The sequence below is a fragment of the Microcebus murinus genome, chromosome 1, assembly GCF_040939455.1.
Source record: "Microcebus murinus isolate Inina chromosome 1, M.murinus_Inina_mat1.0, whole genome shotgun sequence".
In the NCBI taxonomy this organism is placed as follows: domain Eukaryota; kingdom Metazoa; phylum Chordata; class Mammalia; order Primates; family Cheirogaleidae; genus Microcebus; species Microcebus murinus.
This window is the reverse complement of record NC_134104.1, coordinates 104,383,500-104,402,475: the sequence shown is the minus strand read 5'-3', so window position 1 is coordinate 104,402,475 and position 18,976 is coordinate 104,383,500.

The window sequence follows — 18,976 nt, the reverse complement described above, 5'->3', positions numbered from 1 at the left end:
CTGGTTGGTCATTTTGTATAATAGAATGTCCCTTACTTTGGGTTTGTCTGATGTTTTCTCAGGATCAGATTGATGTTGTCTATTTTTGGCAAGAACACCACAGAAGTGATATTGTGTTCTTCTCAGTGAATCATATCAAGGAGTGCATAAAGTCTTATCACTGGTGATATTGACCTTGATCACTTAGTTAAGGTAGTACCTGTCAGTTTTTTCCTCTGTAAAGATGCTATTTTTCCCTTCATAAATATGTTGGGGGGAAAGACTTTGAGACTATGCAGATATCCCGTGTCTCCTGAAATCTTCATTCACTCGTTGTGGCATTCATCAGTAGATCTTGCTGAAAACGATTATTACTGAAGCATTGGCCTCATGGTGATTTTGTATTTCCCTCATTCCTTCTACCTTTATTGATGAGAATTCTGTATGAAAGAAGTGGCCCTTTCCCAGATTTATATATTCAATTATTTACATTTATCAGTATGAATTCATGATTATTTATTTTATTCTATGGATTATAATCTAATATCATTGTTATTTATTTTATTGGTCAAATTATTCCAGCTTTGGTCATTGGGAACTCCTTCAGGTTGGCTCTTCTAGCCTTTTGGCATGCCTCCTATCCCTTTTTGAGCATGTTCTTTCTTCTTGGAACCATAATATATTCCAGGCTCATCTTGCACTTTCCCGTCCTCAATCCTGAAATCAACCACTTTTCTAAAGAAGTTTAGTTCTTTTATTTGAGGAATGATGTGTCTCATTGCTTCTAGACCTTCTCAGTGGACAAAGCTTAGAAATATATGTATATATACTAACCCACACATACATGAATCTGTATTTCTTTCTTTCTGTATCTATCTATTAAACAAACAAACACAAGTTCATAATGATACCTTAGCCCAGGGTCTATAGCTAAATTGATCATATAAGCTGTTCTAATTGAAATCCTTAAAAAATAAAATTTTCAGAGTTTCCACCTCCCAGTACACTAGGCTGTGAGTGAAGAATTTGTGGTTTGTTTCCAAATTTGCCAGAAAGCAGTTGTATCACCATCTTTCCTTTCCTGCCACCTGAACTGTACAAGTAGAATAACAATGTCTGCCCTAACTAGTCACCAGGTGGTTGCATGGATTTAGTAAAAGTCTTGATTCTCTCTCCTCTCCTCTATTCATGTGTCTGTTTTCCTTCATGCACAGTCTTGCACTACGCCTCCAGTTTTTTCCCCTCAAAGCTCTCTGACATCCTGCAGCCAGAGAAATTTATCAGAAATGGAAATCAGGTTTCATTTTTCTTCTTCTTTAAACTTTTTAATGGCTTTTTATCTGTCAAAAAAGTAAGATCTGAGGACTTGATGTGGCAATCAAGGCCCTCCATAGTCTGATTATTTCCTCTGTGAGTCTCATTTCTCGTTATTTTCTGTCCTCCCATTTTACACTCTAATATTACAAGATTTCTTGAGATCATCTCCACTCCCTTGCCAACATCAGTCCTTCCAACTCTTTGCTCTTGCAATACTATTTGGCCGGGTTCAGATGGGAATACTCTTGACAGTTTCTTTTAGCTAACTCTTACCTAAATTTCAAGGATCAGTGTAGTGCCATGCATCCATCTACTTCATTACATGCTTGGTCAATTCAGTCAATACTTGACCAGCTTGATGACATATCTATTTTTTCTGTTATTGCTTCCTCAGTATTTTACCTGAAACCTAAAGCTGCTGTGGTTTGTTTTCTGATTCCATTCTATTCCTTATCTAAAATTGCTCTTGATAAGGTCCTAATTGCCAAATCCATAGATACCTTTCAGTCCTTATCCAATTTGACCTATAAAGAGTATTGGACACTAGAGGTAATTCAGTGTGGTTGCCATGCAGCAGGTCACAATGGCACTGCAAGAGTGGGGGCTTATTTGGGAGAAGAGCAGTGCTGGCAGACAAGGCTGGAAAGTAGACAAGGGCCATCTCATAGAAATTAGGAGGCCACGGTAAGGAAATTACATTTATCCTCAAAACAATGGCGAGCTATGTAACAGGTTTAAATAAGGCAGGCTGTGTTGTAGTAACATAATTTGGGAATATGAATGAATTTGGCAAGACTGGAGCACAAATAAAAATGAAATAGGGCAAGAATGGAAGGAAGAGAAATTAGGCTGTTCCATAATCCTGGAGTGAGATCATGGTTTATACAAACTAGGATAGCAAAAGCATAGAGAGAAGTGGATGTTTTCAATAGGTATACAGTCTGACAATAGAATCAATACAGTCTGATGATGAATTGGAAGTGAAGGATGGATGATAAGAAGAAATAATAGAGTTTTAGCTTCTTATTAAATAATAGAGGAATTTCCTGAGATTGGGGATGTAGGAAGAGGAGTAGATTTGGGAGAAGTAGAGGGTGAATTTGTTTTCAGAAATGTTTGAGATGCCTGTGGGACATCCAAGTGGAGCTGTCCCATTGACAATCTCAGACATTACTAAAGCCTGAAACCCAGATGTGGGCAGGAAATGCAAATTTAAAAATCAGTAACATGTTTATGGTAAATGAATCCATGCTTGTGGATAAGATATCTGAGGACTTTTGTAGTGTGAAAATGGGTAGAACATTTCCCCTTCCCTTCCCTTTTTCTTCTTTTCTTCCTTTCCCTTCTCCTTTTCATCTTAGTGAGCAGAACTACCACTTACTCATTTCACCTAGCTAGAACCCTTGAAGTCATGTCCAACTGTACTCTTTCCATCACCTATTCAACTTATGCTGATCCCATCTCCTGCTTAAGTTCTCTTTGTTCCAATTGTCTTTGCTTTAGCTCAAGCTCTTAGAATTACCTCATGGACTATTTACCATTCTTGCTGGTCTTTAGATTGTCAGTTTATCCTCTTGAAAGCCATTCATTTTAGGAATTTTGTACCCCAAGAATCTATACATTATTTACACTTATTAATAAAATATTAATTAGTTAATTAAGATATTTCTGAAATATAAACTAATAACTTTTAACTGAAGTTGGAATTTCAAACCTTTGTTATATGATAGTTTATAGGTGAGACTAAACTAAAAATATTAATATTTACTTTCTTTCTGGGTATTTGACATCCTCTCTCATGGGTAGAAAGAAAACTACCCCTCAGAGTAATCTTGGGGAAATACATGATTATAATCTAGGGGTATCATATGGAAGGTGATCTGGATAAGGGGATAAGAGCTGCTGTCCTGAGGTAAGTGCGAGAAAGGAAGAAAATCAGAAAGAACTTACCAAAGTAATTGTATCACTCCAAATTTCTAACATGATCTTAGAGGTGGTAAGCCATGAAACTGCAATGGCTAGCAGTCCAATTGTGTTCTCAAGCTAGTAGCCAACTGCAAGACGGTGAGGAGCTTCTGTACATACCACCTTACCACCTGTTAGGACCTGTGATGGCAGACACCGTAGTGTGTTGATGAATGCTAACATGGCTGATGGCTTTATAAAATAGAATAAGAAAGAAATGTAGATATTTTTAGATAGTTAACATTATGCATACAGAAAGCCAAAGAAGAGAAGATAAACTCCAAAATGGTAGACCTGACTCATTCTGTGAATTTTTTGACAGGCAGGACCAGACAAAAGGTAAGGGCAAGAGAAATAGCGAAATTGATTTTTACTTAAAAACAACTTTTTGTGAATAAAATTTCTTAGCCAACTGAATAGAACTTTATTTTTTCCTGCTACTTTAACACTCCTTTTCTTTGTGTGCAATGCCCAGAGGTAATCACTTTTTTTCATACTGAGAGTTTTGTTTTCACACCATTGGACAGAGAACACTCTGTAAAAGCAGCAGAAGACAGATCTTTAGTTCAGTCTCTAAATGACAACCTTGTTTATAAATATGGTGGGTTTTCAAAATCATCACAGCAGAGTAGTGAATTTGGAGTTAAGAAATATAATGATATCCATAAAAGTTGTATTTGTTCATTTACTGATTAGCATATACCTATTGAAAAATAAATATGCATCTGATACTGTTACTGAGGAAGGGATACAGTGGTGAATAAAGCAAGGTCTCTGTCCTCAATACACCTACATTTTAGAGAGGGAGATTGACAGTAAACAAGCAAACAAATTTATATTATAATGTCAGATAGTGATAGGTGCTGCAAAGAAAAATGAAGCTAGGTTTGGAAATAAAGCATAAAAGAGAAATTACTTTGGAAAGGATTAGATAAAATTTCCAATAGAACATCTGAGACCATTTAAAAGGCTCCTAAGTATTTTATTTATAAACACGCAAGGGCTTTCATTTGGTCTGTGACACTGTCTATTGCAATCTTTATAAAAATGAGATGCTTTCTACTATTCATTCCAAGATTGTTGGTCTTTGATTTTTCCAAGACCTCATAGTGACGCATCTTGACCCAAAAATAACACAAAAAGATATAATTTTTTTTATCTTGGAAAAGTCCTAATAAAAAGTCTGTGATACCTGTATAACTTACTGTATGGAGTTATGTCATTGACTTTTATTCCTAGCAGTAGAAATTTAGCCTTAGGATTAAAATGCTAAATGCATCCTCAGGGGGCTAAGGGCCTGAGACTAGAGACATAATCATCTTCACATGGGCTACTTCAGGATAAGGGGAGGCTGAGCAGAGTCCTAAACTCACTACGCATGTGCAGGTTGGTTACATTTTGCAGCACTTTACATTTGTAATCACTTAATAGCTATACTGGAAAAATCTTTTAGGAATCAGTAAAAGCTGCCCATTTTCTCTTTAAAGAACGGGATTAAATCCTTGCATAGAGTCTAGAAGCAGACTGTCCAATAGAAGGACAAAGTGAGCCTTATATGCAATCTAAAATTTTCCAGTAGCCACATTTAAAAAGTAATAAGAAACAGGTGCAATTAACTTTAATAATATATTTCATTTAATCTAACATATCCAAAATATCATTTCAGCATGAAATCAATATAAACAATATTGGTTTTCTTTTTATACTAACTCTTTGATATCCAGTGTCTATTTTATGCTAAGAGCATCTCTCAATTGAAATCAGCCGCATTTCAAGTGCTTAATAGTCATGTGTGGCTAATGGCAACAATATTGAACAGCACAGATCTAGAAGTTCTTTATGCATTGAATCAGCTTTCACTTTATTTTATTTACTGTTTTCTGAACCTATTTTAAGCTTCAGAGATCCTTTATATTTTTCCCATGCATGTGCTCAGAACAGATATATTTTGATTATGGTCGACATGGAGACTTATAGTACCTGTGTCATTCTCTCCTCCTCACCCTTTCAGCTCTTGTCTGACAGAAGCCAAAAGCAAATCAGGCTTGTAAATAATGGGGCATTAACAATATTATTGATCAAAAAAATGTGTTTTGCAGATCTAAGACATTCAGGGATCTCAAACACATGGCACTCAAATTTGGAATAGCACTCTAATAACAAAAGTCAATCTGATACAATTGCTGCAAGAGTAAACAACACAAAGGATTCCCACAAGCATAAATTAGAAAATGTAGTTTTTTGAATATTATGCTGTTTGCTAAAACTAAAAGAGAGATGGAGAATGAAGAATCAGGAAGTATATTACTCTACATCCCAGTATGGGTGTTCAAAAACCTTGTCTGGATAATTTTCATTTGAAAAGACTCAGCTTTAACAATATCCTGCTTCTGGGTCCATTTATTGTAAATATAGTAATCTTGAGAGAGAAAAAAAGAATCTGATTGGCTCAGCTCAACATCAGGAGTTCACTGCTGGACCTTTTAGCTAAAGCAAGGATGCAGGGTGATACAGTAATAAAAGAGTTATTGGAGGCCCAGCCTAGTAAACCAGGGACTGTTCTCAGGGAAGGAAGAATCACTGGAGCTTAGCAATGTTCTTCTCAGAAGAACAAAAGCCATAGGAAATGTTAAAATAGAAATAATGTTGCTGAATTCATGCTTTAAATTTTATTTACTATGCTGCCAGACTTTGTCTCTTTATCAGTATTGCCAAGAGCATTAAAAATGGTAGAATTTCTTTGTATTAAAGCCTCATACCGATGACTTAATATACTTAGTTCTTCAGAGGGTGTGGAGCTAATTACATTTCAGAATAATACAAGTGGCAACTCCATTTAAAAAGAGATTCAAGCAGCCAAAGAACTGGAATAACCGTGAAGAATAAATTTAAAAAATCTCAGGATATATCAAGTGAAAAATATGCAACAATATAGGTTAAGAATTATTAATTTTAAGAAGACACTCTTAAGACATTTTGGAGTGGATTGTTACCTCCCTTTTCTCAAGGTAAATGTTTTTACTAGCAATTATGCAACTTGACATTACAGTTATAATACTTTGTGTATTTGTTTATTGTTTTCCTGCCTCACTAGCATTTAAACTCTATGACAATAGAGTCTGCTTTTGGTACCTATTGCCTGTGCCTAGAACAGGGTGTGGCACATAGTGGGCACTAAACAAATGATTGTTAAATGAATTAGTGGGTGAATAAAAACATTAAATTATCTGCTTTTTGTATTGTTAAGATTAAGTAAAAATGATGTATGGTGATTTACATCTGAAAATTACTTTGGGAATTATTTCAGTTTTCTTATGGGCAACTGAAATAACTGAAGTCCTTGTAAATGTACCCTTGACTTAAGAGACTACAGAAAAAGATGAAGAGTCAAACACAGAAAGCCGCCTACACCTGGATTTCTTTTAAGAATATGAATGTACTATGCTAATGTCAAGTAAGTTATAACTCATCTATTCATTGGCAAGATAATTTTATAACCACTACTTCTCTAGTTTCAACTCCCTACCCAGCACAATCCTGCTGCCAAACACCCTAAAGCACTTAATATGAACATGAATATAAATAACAAATATATATATAAATGTTTATTAAAAAACTAAAATTTGGAGCCTCCAAAACGCACCCTACAGAGGTTTCTAACATATGTTAAAATATGAAATATACATATCAGTATTTTATATGCCTACATTTTGTTTAAGCCAACATTATGTGAAGTTTGCAGAAGATCAAGACATGATGACAAGAACTCTGTGATTAAATGGGGCCCAGTTGGATAATCTGGGATAATTTTCCCATCTCAAAATTCTTAACTTAAATCACTTCAGCAAAATCTCTCTTTCCACGTAAGATAACATTTTCACAGATTATGGAGATTATTAGAATGTGGACATCTTTTGCAAGGGACAGGGAGTATGTCGTTATACTGTCTATCTCACATCTCCACTAGAATAATCTACAAATTAACCTCCTCCGCTATAGATTTGTAAATTACTCAGTCGATAGAAAGCCCAGCCCATTACATGTTTAAAGAATACGCAGTAATCTCTTTCACTTGTTGCTGAGTTTTAGAAAATGTTTTTAAGCATTTGAAATTCAGTTATATTTTAAGGGAGTGCTGTGAAGGCAAAGGTCACTAAGAACAGGTTTTTAGAGGGTAAGACTATCACTTGGAAAAGAAGCTCTGGCTTTAATTTACTAAATAGTTTTGTTAAAAGGCACTCCTGTGGTTCTGCTGTGGAAGTTACATAGCTACCTTTGTTTTACTCCAAATTCAATAGAAATGGTCAGTGAGCAAAAGGAGTAGGTAGTATCCGTATACCATGTCCCACACCATCTGAAAAGTTACCAGCATAACACAAAGAGAATGCTCATAATAATGGCTCAAAGTCATAAAAAGAGTAAATCATAGCAGGTGTTTTAAGAATGCTTTCTATTTTTGAAAGACTAATTTCAAAAAAGTTAAATGGTTATGATATAAAGCTCCAGCATTAAAGTGTTAGATAATTGTCAGTGCTGGGGGAAAATTTGTTAATTATATTGGAAAACAACTATTAAATTTCTAGCATGTTTAACTTTATTTGTGACTTGGTTTGGTGTGTCAACCTTGACTTATAATGTTTATTATTAATTTTTAGAACATGAATCAATTGTTAGATGGAAACGATTCTGTTTGGCAACACATAAATACGGGGCAGCAATGTATCCTATTACATTTTATGTATGTTGTCAGTTCACTGCATTCATAGTTAAAGTCAGTCATGTGGGTCCTGCTACATGTTGCATCTACTTACTTATTAATAATTTTCAGCTGATGTTTGTTCTAGTGGTCCCAGGTCTGCACTTTGCTGCTTTCTCTGATGTTGCTGGGAGTAACAGGTAAGCAACAGCAAAGGTTGTGTCAAGGACAGCGTGAGGAGGCAATGGACCTAGTTTTCTCTTTTTATAGAATCTCTCACAATGCAAAATGCAGGACTGAGTGGCCAGCCTTTGTGCATGCTGCTTGAGCTCTCCTTAATGGCTGCTGAATATCAGATACTTCAAATCCAACTAACATTCATACAATAAGTAGCTTGTTAGCAATGCAAATATTCCGGGGGCCATAAAGTAAGTATGCAGGGCACTGGGTTTGCAGGCATTTCTTGGGTTCAGCTGATGAATATTTAATCCTATTGAGCATTTGGAGAAAATGTAAAGGCTTTGCTGAAAATCCGGTTTTAACAATTAGGGCTTCTTGTACATTCTTATTCTGAAAGTCTTTGAATTTATCATATTAAATGGCTAAGGAGGGAAAATTGGTTTTAAGTCTGTTACTGGAAATTACTTGGGATTCTTTTTGGAGGGTGAACAATAAGTGTAATTGCCCTTGACAAGATTCTCTTGATCTGCTGCTGGCAACTGGCAGAAAGTGCTCTAATGTCCTTATTTTATTCCCAAGGCTCTGGTAATGGACTTTGTTATAAACAGACTAAATGACATCTCTTTTAATCATCACAATTCTCTTTCTTGCTCACAAGAATCTTACACATCTATTAGAATTCCCAAAATGGTGGACATATAATCATAAAGACATTTTATAAAGTAGAGGAGGGAGAAGAGTGCTTTCACTTTCTCTTCAAAATATCCCCGAGCAGTTACCTAATTCAACCAGGAAAATGTGTGTGCAGTATTTTTCCCTTTCTTTCTTTTGCGTTTCATTCCTCTTTGCTCCGGCTCTGTGCTCAAGTGATCATCATGTCTAAATTTCCTGTATTTTTCAATGGTACTTGAAATAATCTTATCCATTCAGTCCTTTATGTCATACTCTGTTCTCATTTAAAGAATAAAGAATGTTGAGAATAAAGTAAATTTTTTTTTTCAACAGTTTTAAGAAATGGAAAGAGATTGAGGAAAGCAATTAAGGGAGTGACAATATAGCTTATCTGACACTTGTCTGTCACAGGAAAAAAATGTGTTGTGTTGGGAACTATTTTCCTTCTTTTATAAAAATGTCTGAAGAATTTGAGTAAATGAGAAAGCATAGGGAGCTGTGGAGATCCTGAAAGCTCTGACTGGACTGACCTGGGCATATTCATGATGGGCCTAGCGTGCGACTGCAATTCTAGGCTCAAAAGTGGGAATGGCTGCCCCCTTCCTCACTTCTGTTGCAGTTTCCAAATCACCCCCCAATCTCAGAATGGATGAAGAGGACACACTTTATACAGCCTATGCCATGTAGGCCCACATTAATTTGGAGCCAAAGGAAATTTCTCAACAGGTGACAGGACTTACTATGTCTTTATGGGCATCTACATTAATATTTTGAGTAAGTAGAGAAAAATAAAATACAAATACTTGCCTATTTGCTTTGGGAGGGTATAGGTGCTTATTAAGATGAGTTGAAGAAATTATAAAGGGTTCCAAATGTGAAGGCAGAAAACTAAAGCCTCTTCAGTTATTTTTCACTTACTATTATCACTAAATGAGAGCCCAAGTCATCACAAATAAGGATAAAAAAAAGAATAACTATCAGTAAAGACATTTTTCTATAGCTAAGGGTTTTCTCTGTGGCACATCCACATCATGACTAGTTACAGGCCTGTCCATTTTCTGTTCTCTATCTTGGTCCAGTGTTTTTCTTTCTTTCCTTTTCTTGAAAATTTTAACAATAATATCTATTCCTGTGTGGGGGAAAAAAAGCCCATAGTACTGAAAGTCTCTAGAGACATACAAAATCTCTACAAAGCACACACATGCCTTTAAGTTATGCTGTAATTACTAAGTCAGTCAAGGCTCAATTCCTTAAATGTCCTTTAAAAATATGCACAGGTTCAAGACTATGTATATAACTGGAGAAGGGGTTAATAACATGCAAGAAGAATTCTGTCTGGTGGAATGTAGAACTGTAAAATAAAGCAACCAGACACTGGAGAATAAGAGATGATAAAAGAAGCAAAGCTGTAAAGGTCAGATCAGATTGTGAGATGAAGTAATGATGGGTTATCAAGCCTGTGTAAATCTGCAGGGGGAAAGCTCCAGCTGTCTAGTTTAGGAAGCAATGTTTTCTGCATCTATTACTCAAAAGAAATATAAATGTTTATATCATCACAAATAAGAAACTCATTTGTATTTATTCACTTGATTCTCCCCTGTGTATTTCTGCTTTGCATACATGTATTCTTTGGGACACACATAAAGAGCTATGTTTCCTCTGTGTCCTTCAGTTTCTTCTCCTTTTTCCACTTCTTTAAAATAGGAATTTGCTTTTCTAGCACTTTGTGCAATGTATATTTTCCTTGTACAGGGAGACCTAGGTAACTGAAGGAGCAGTTAGTGTTTTGGCCTTTGGCTGACTGAGAGACAGGTGAGAAGCACAGCAATGGCACTTCTGTCTCTGGGGAGCTGCCTTTCATTCCAATGCATCTGCCTCTTATGTGTTTTCACATTTTTTAAATTTTATTGGAATTCAGGACAGACAGACAAGCAGTGTTTTTAGGTTTCCCAACTCCATAGGGTTTTGGCTGCCTGGTGCTTCATCATCTGGATGTTTAATTCAAAAAACAAGACTGGAAAGGATCCTGAAAAGTCACCTTTCAAATTTGCATATCACATCTCTCTCATTCATTTTCTCAGTTAATCTGTATCCTTAGGAAAAGCCATCTTTTATTTTATTGAGAAATTTCTATGGCAAGAAAGAAATGATTTGAAATATAGACTTATTTAACTCTGTCACTGATTTTTCTGTCTTGTGGAAAGTCATTGTATATTTTTAAATATAGGTTTTGAACATGATACAAAAATATACTCTTATTATTTCTCCTTTAACTTTCAACATCATGTTTACTGCCCTCACCATTGCTAAATTGAGAGTAAGAATATGAGGATATTGGGAAGGTAAGAGATTATACAAGTAAAAGTTATTTATTTATTTATTTTTGAGACAGAGTCTCACTCTGTTGCCCAGGCTAGAGTGCCATGGCATCAGCCTACCTCACAGCAACCTCAAACTCCTGGGCTCAAGCAATCCTCCTGCCTCAGCCTCCTTGAGTAGCTGGGACTACAGGCATGCGCCACCATGCCCGGCTAATTTTTTTCTATATATTTGTAGTTGTCCGACTAATTTCTTTCTATTTTTAGTAGAGACAGGGTCTCACTCTTGCTAAGGCTGGTCTTGAACTCCTGACCTCGAGTGATCCTCCTGCCTCAGCCTCCCAGAGTGCTAGGATTCCAGGTGTGAGCTACTACATCCGACCAAAAGTTATTTTTGTTTAAAATGAGTTCGTATTTTAAAATTTATTTCCTGAAACTAAAACTGACTAAGCAAAAGCCCTACAGTGGGTTTCCCGTTCCACTCAGACTAAAACCCAGCATCCCTGGAACAGGCTCTGAGGCCATCCACTGTTCCCTCATCACACTACTTTGCCTACCTGAACTTATTTTCTACTTGTTGTTCCCCTTTTCTCACTCTCTTCCAGCCCCTCTGGTTTCTTTGCTCTTTCTTCTGTCTGGAAACCTCTAATCCTGGTATCTATTATACATGACTCACTCCCTCCCCACTTTGAATTTTTGCTTGAAATTCTTCTTTTCAGTGAGGCTTTCCCTGATTACCCTGCTCAAAATTGCAACCCCCTCTCCTCTAACCCACACTCGCTATCCACTTTTCTGCCTTTTTTTTTCTGGATCACTTACCATCTTCTAACATGGTTTAAACTTTATTTATGTATTTGTATTTATTTGCAGCTAAAATCTAGAAAAAATATACTTCTGAAAAGAATAACTTTCAGGGTTTACTCAAATTTTTCATTTTCTCAATATTTGTCCAATTTTGGTAATCTGGCAAAAATTGGGCCCTCTAATGTTCACCATCTTGACTCTGTAACACGATAAATAATTATTACACAATTCAAGTATTCAGTTAGTGCCCAAATTAACTACACTTTTACATTTACTATTTAAGACATTATATTATTATGATGCACAAACTATATAGAGAGTACATTTTTAAGTTGATGAATGGAATGATGGTCATACATATACTGAAGAATCCCAAATCCATATGTCCAGCTCAGTGACCTCTACTGAGCTCTAGATCTATATAGTAAGCTGTCTAATTGATGTTGTAATTTGGAAATATCACACAACTTCAAGTTCCAAACATCCCTAAATCAGTGTATCATCTTCTATAACTCAAATGTGTTTATTCTCTCTACCTTTCTCTCACCAAGCTATTTCATCGGCTCAGTTGTCCGAACCTGAAATTTATCCACTACTGTCTCCTTTCACTTTTCACATCTAACCAAGCATCAGTTCCTATAGACCTCATCTTTTCAACTAGTCCTCTTTTCTTCATCTCTGGGCTCTGTCTTTGGTCCAAGTTCTCATAATTGGCTTTCTATTCCCTGCCTTCAGACTGTGCTGCCTCCTAATCAGTGGAGAATGTCATTCTATGATATATATGTGACAATCTCTCTCCTCATCCAAAAAACTTATAATGGCTTTCTGTTTTACCAAGGATGAAGCTTAACCTTCTTACAAAGCCTTCCCCCCACCTTTCAGGCTTTAAATAGTTGTTTCCTTTCCGATGCCCCCTTCTTTCTTATCATGACAAACTTCTTTCAATAATTTGAATGAGACATGGTTTCTCTTGACTACAGGCATCTTTGCACAGGCAGTTTTCTTTGTCTGGAATGCAACCTAGAAATCCCTCAACACACATTGTGTACTGCTTAACCTTCAGGTCTCAGCGTAAAAGTAGCCTGATTTCCCTGGACTAGGTTAGGCTTTCCTGCTGTGTTTCCATAGCATCCTGTAGCATCATCACAGTTCATTGGTACTGCATGTTGAATATAAGCTTTCCACATGAGCAAGTACTCCAAGAGTCTCTATCTAGTGCTTAACATACTGTCCAGCACAGAGTAGGTACTCAGTATGTATTTGATTAACTGAAAACAATAGAAAAGGTAACAAAATGCATTAAAACATGTTTTCAAAAAATTTGATGCTTATACACTGTTGGTGGGACTGCAAATTAATCCAAACCCCCATGGAAAATAGTATAGAGATTCCTCAAAGAACTAAAAGTAGACCCTATCATTTGATCCAGCAATCCCACTATTAGATATTTACCCAAAAAGACTTTTCACCAAAAGACACGTGCATTTGAATGTTTATTGCAGTGCAATTCACTATTGCAAAGATGTCAAATCAACCCAAGTACCCATCAATTCATTAGTTAATTAATAAAATGTGGTATATGTGCACCATGGAGTAATACTCAACCATAAAAAAAAGATGAATTAATATGTTTTGCAAACGTCTGTATGGAACTGGAGATCATTCTCCTAAGTGAAGTGTCTCAAGAATCGAAAAACAAACACTACATGTACTCACTATTAAATTGGAACTAACTGATGAACACACATGTGCATAGAGGGAAATAAAATTCTGTGGAAATCATTCAGGGGGAAAGGGGTGAAGGGTGAAGGGGAGGGATAAAAACCTACCTAATGGGTACTATGAACACTATTTGGGTAATGGGCATACCTTTAGCTGGGACTCAAGCATTTTAAAATTGATCCATGTAACCTAAAACATTTGTGCCACCTTAATATTTTTAAATTCAAAAAATGATTAAAAGACATTCATTTACAATTCATCCTCTTAGTCATTTTTGATGGAAGGTTTTATCATTGTTATTACCCTTTGGGAGCTATAAAACATTTTTCAAACTAGGTCTAGAAATCTTATGCTAATGTAGCTTTTCCTAGGCTTGGAGACACCCATAAGCATTAATGTAATAACTCCATTCTATCTGACTTGTGGTTTCTTTTAAGACTTGTTTTTCTCCCAAGTAATTATTTCTGAAAATGTTGTCATCTTTTTCACCAATTAGGATTTTGAAAAGTTTGGAATTCTTTTTCTTTAATATTTAAATTGAAAGAATGTAAAATTCCTTATATTTTGATTAAAAAAGATGTGATACTGTTGATGAGCTACAGATCACCATTAAATGTGAACTACTTCACAGTGGAACAATACACACAATACCACATAGCTCAGAAATTCTGGCTGGCTTATTGATTTTTTAACCCTCTTATATTTTTTATCTCTCAATTACATATTAAAAATTGTTCTGAAATGAAAAATACATTCTTTTTGAGATTATTTTAGCTTTTTTATTCAACAAATGTTATGTAGAGCACCTTCATATGTTTGGCAGAGTGCAAGCTCTGAGAATGCAGAATGAATAATAGTCCTTGTCTTTCAGGCGTTCACAGTCTATTGATGGAGAAATATTATAAAAAGGTACATGATAATACAGCAAAATAAATCTTGCTATATAGGAAGAATAAAGTACCTAAGGCTCAAAAGATATTGAAGAGGATGTCATGAAAGCTTATACCTTTTATATCTTTTTCTGGTCCAAGCTAGCATCATTTTTTACCTGGATTAGTATAATAGCATTCAACTAGTCACTCCACTTCTACCCCTGCCTCCCTGTAGACCATTCTCCACATGGAAGCCAGTAATGTACTTTCAAAAGTAAATCAGAGCATGTCCCTCCTTGACTAAACCTCTACTGCCCTCCCCCCATTTCACTAAGAGTGAAAACCAGTCTTTACAAGCCCTTCCTGATCACCAGAGCCCTTCCCACCCCCTGCTCTTCACAGCCTCTGTCCTCACCTCTTCCTACTCTCCCTTTTGACCAATTTGCTGTTGTCATATTAACCACTTTGCTGTTCTTCAAACCTGCCATCATGTTCCCACTTTTGAGATCTCAAGTTTGCTATTTCTTCTGCTGGAAACTTCTTGACCCATCATGATTCCTTCCCTCCTTACTTCCTTGATCACATCTTACCTTTTCCATCAGGTGTACCCTGACCTGACCTTCTGAAGTTACAGTTCTACACCCAAACAATCCTGATTTCCATATTCTGTCCTTATGTTCCTTATTTGCATTGCGCCTAGCACCATTCAACATTCTTATTATTTACCTCTCCCTATCTGAGGTTAGAGATTATTATTTTATTCACTAACATATTGAATACATTTACAAAAAAATCTTGCACATATTAAATGTCTAAAAATTATTTGATGAAAGAATAACTGAATCTTGTTTTTGTTATAGTAAAACCTTGGTTTTTACAAACTCAGAATTTGTAATAATTTTTCATGTATTTATTTGAAATTTATCTTTACATTTTTTATTAGAAATTGTGGTTCCTTTGTAACTACATAACTTTTTAAAAAGTTGGAATGGGAGAAAAGAAAGACTAGCCTCTTTAAGAAAATTGTTTTTAAATGATTTTTACTAAATCCATATACAGACAATAAATAAAAGGCTGATTTCTAGAAGAAAACTCTGCCTAAGATTTTGACAGTTATTCCTTTGTGTAATTATATGTTATTGAAAGTAATAAGATTGTATTTACTTTAAATTGGTGCATTCTTCAGGCTTGAACTAATTTTGGACTGGTCTTCCCAGCTAATTGCTCTGCATTTAAGAGCACTTTAAAATAATATTAAAAGAAATCATATACAGATATATAATGGAGAGTTACAAGGATGTATTCTTCAGTTTTATAAACCTCTGACATTATAGAAGTCTGAGATTTCTGCTAGAAGGTGCTAATAAGACCTTTTATTCTCCTTAATGGCTAAAGCATGTTCTATTGGAAAGGCAAATTAATGGTACATCAATTATTTGAGGCAACTATAGTACCCATGATTTCACTGCAATATTTCAGTGGCCTTAAAAAGGGGAAATAGAAACAATGGACTAGTAACAAGGCCCTGTGGCATTAAATGTTTTCTGCAAAACCTGGAAGACTTAATAAATGCCATAAGTATTCAATAGTCGGAGATATTTGGTCCCTGCCTCCACTGAGCAATTGAGAGGGTGGAAATTGTGAGTGGGCTCGAATTGTGGGTTCTGTGGTATGAGGGTTTACCTTGAACTCTTAATACTTTGGGCAATTTTCCGTTACATGTGATAACATGTATTCATGGCAGTTGGGCAGGAGTATAGTTTAGTGCCTGGCCATGGACCTATGACCCCAGGCTCATTACCATGTAATCAGCATTCATTTTCAAGAGGACCCTAGCTTCTTTTCAGTGGCATTTAAAGAAGTTAACTTTGTTAAGGAAAAAAAGACATGGTAACAATAATGATCTGTCTGTGATTTTAAAAGGCCCAGGGCTCCTCCCACTCTTCTCCAGAGAAATTACCTAACTGCTAATGTGCTATGCAGAGCTTTCCAAACTGCCTACTGCCTAATTAGCTTTATTAAAATACACATCAAACTTGTTTTGAGTGGTGGGCTTATTATGTGGAAAATGGGGCAAACATAAGATTATTGAATAAAAACAAGTAAACAAATGCTCACTTAACATCAAATTTGTTAGGATTAACCAAAAAAGCATATTAGTATATTGATCTTTCTTCTCAAATTGCCAAGCAGGTGGGAGGTTTGAAGGTGTCTTTTATGAGCTCTGGGTTTGAAATGAAGAGACTGTTAAGCTTCCTTCCACCCCCAATTATATTATGTTCATTTTAATTTTCAGTTCTCAAAGATATTTCAAAGTGAGATGCTGTTTTTGCTCTTCCTCTTTCAAAGTTTCCTCAATTAGTGTTTGACATGTGTATGAAATGATAAGCGTTAGCTAGCATAATAAGGAAGCAGGAAAGCACTTTGCCTATTACAGCTATGTATTTGAAAAACTAATCAGTACTTACAAATCTTTCCCAGTCTCCTTATTTACCCTATCAAATGAGTTTGTGTTCTGAATTTATGAGATTTGAAGAATAATTGGTGTATAAACTGAAAACGGTGAATATGGGTTTAGCTGAATTAATTCTATTCAGCATTTGGCCACCTGTTTTCATCATTTGCTAATTTAATAAACTCAGTCTGGGTTGGATATGAGCTAATGTGTGTGATATTGCTATGAAATCTTTAAGATGCTACAAATTGAAGAGACCCTAAACAGTAGAAAGATCCTCTGTAGAGAATTTAGATTCTGTCAGGATTTGTCTTTCTGTGCATCCTTGGGTAAATAAACATCTTTTCTGTCTTAGTTTCTCCATCGTAACATGAATATAATAATACTAGATTAGAAATGGACTGTAAGGACTATGTAGCATCCTTCCGTGGTACTCCATAAGATTAGACATTTATCTTAATCTTCTCCTCTTCCACATCTGCTTTGACCTTCAAAAGATCAACATTGACCTTTTATTGCAGAGACCAAGGAGAGATTATAACTAATTTCTAGTGTAATTTTCAGATGAAGAGTCTAAACCTTGTTGTCTGATAAGTGTGACAAAATATGCAGTTTTTGTGTGGTTATATCTTTGAAAACTTTTTTTTTTTTTGGTCTATATGTGATTATACTTGCATAAATCTGAGTTCACTTGGGGGAAGCTTTCAAGAAACAACTGGAATATTTCTGGATTGAAGGGACTCAAAGCTCTGACTAAATCTTAAAAACAGAGTAATTTTCTTCCCTCAGATATCAGTGTGATGGAGAGAGTGGTTGGATTACGTGGATGAATATGAAAAAGCTTACATAAAGCTCTGGAGAGGGAATACTGTCATTCATATCAATTCTAGTTTATTTATAAAAATGGCATATATAGTCTAGCTTACTTATAAAATATTAGCCTTCCCTACCCTAAAGAATGAATACTTTAAACTAGAAGTAAGTTAGACAAAATCCAAATGCCACCACTACTTCACTAATGTTGTACCTCTGCCATTCTTCTTATATAATACAACCCCAATACAAACCAAAGAGAAACAAAACAAAACAAAACCCCAAGGTAAATAACCAAGAAACTACTACCAATACCATCCCCACTAACTCAATAAAAGCCAAATCCAAACCATCACTAACAAATATTTAGAAGCGATTGAGATCATTAATATTACTATGTTTCAATAACAGAAAGACTCTTTAATTCATATGTACTTAGGAAATGGATAAGGAAGGAATAGAATGATAAAGTCCCAAATGCTAAAGATCTAAATGTCTATCATACTTCTGCTATGTCTTAAATATACTACTGAAACTTTTGAAGGGTTCAACATTCCTTAACTAAAAATTATTTTTATTGAGAGCCATTATTCTTTCTTTTTATGTACCTGGTATAAGTCCACTATGATTTTGAAGAATATCATTGTTATTCTTATAACACTTTATGAAAAAAGATACACTTATCTTTATTTGACCAAAAAAAACCTAGAGCTAGTTTCAGAGAGTTTAAGTTACATGCTCAAGAATTAAAGATTATTAGTGGTAGGATCAGGTTTTGAACCCTAATTTCAAACCTGGTGCTCACTTCATTCTACCATATATTTCTCTGAATAATAACTACCTTGTTACTATATAGGGTTATTGTAAACATCAAATAAAATAATGTACTTGAAAGAATTCTTAAAAAAACCCTTAAAATTATGTGCACATATATTAATTATATATGTGACATCACTCTTTTGGGGAGATTTCATGAGAAACTAAGCCAAGTGTAAACAATGTGGTATAATGGAAAGAAGTTGACTTTTAGGATCAAATGTGGATAAAAATTAGATCCTACTGGGATGTTATTTTACACTTTATGTAACAGTAGAGAGAGAGCCATGGCTTTGCCTTTGGTATTTCCCTCACTCACAACGCACTTTATCACAGTTGGCTCTTCTTCATGATTTAGACTCAGCCC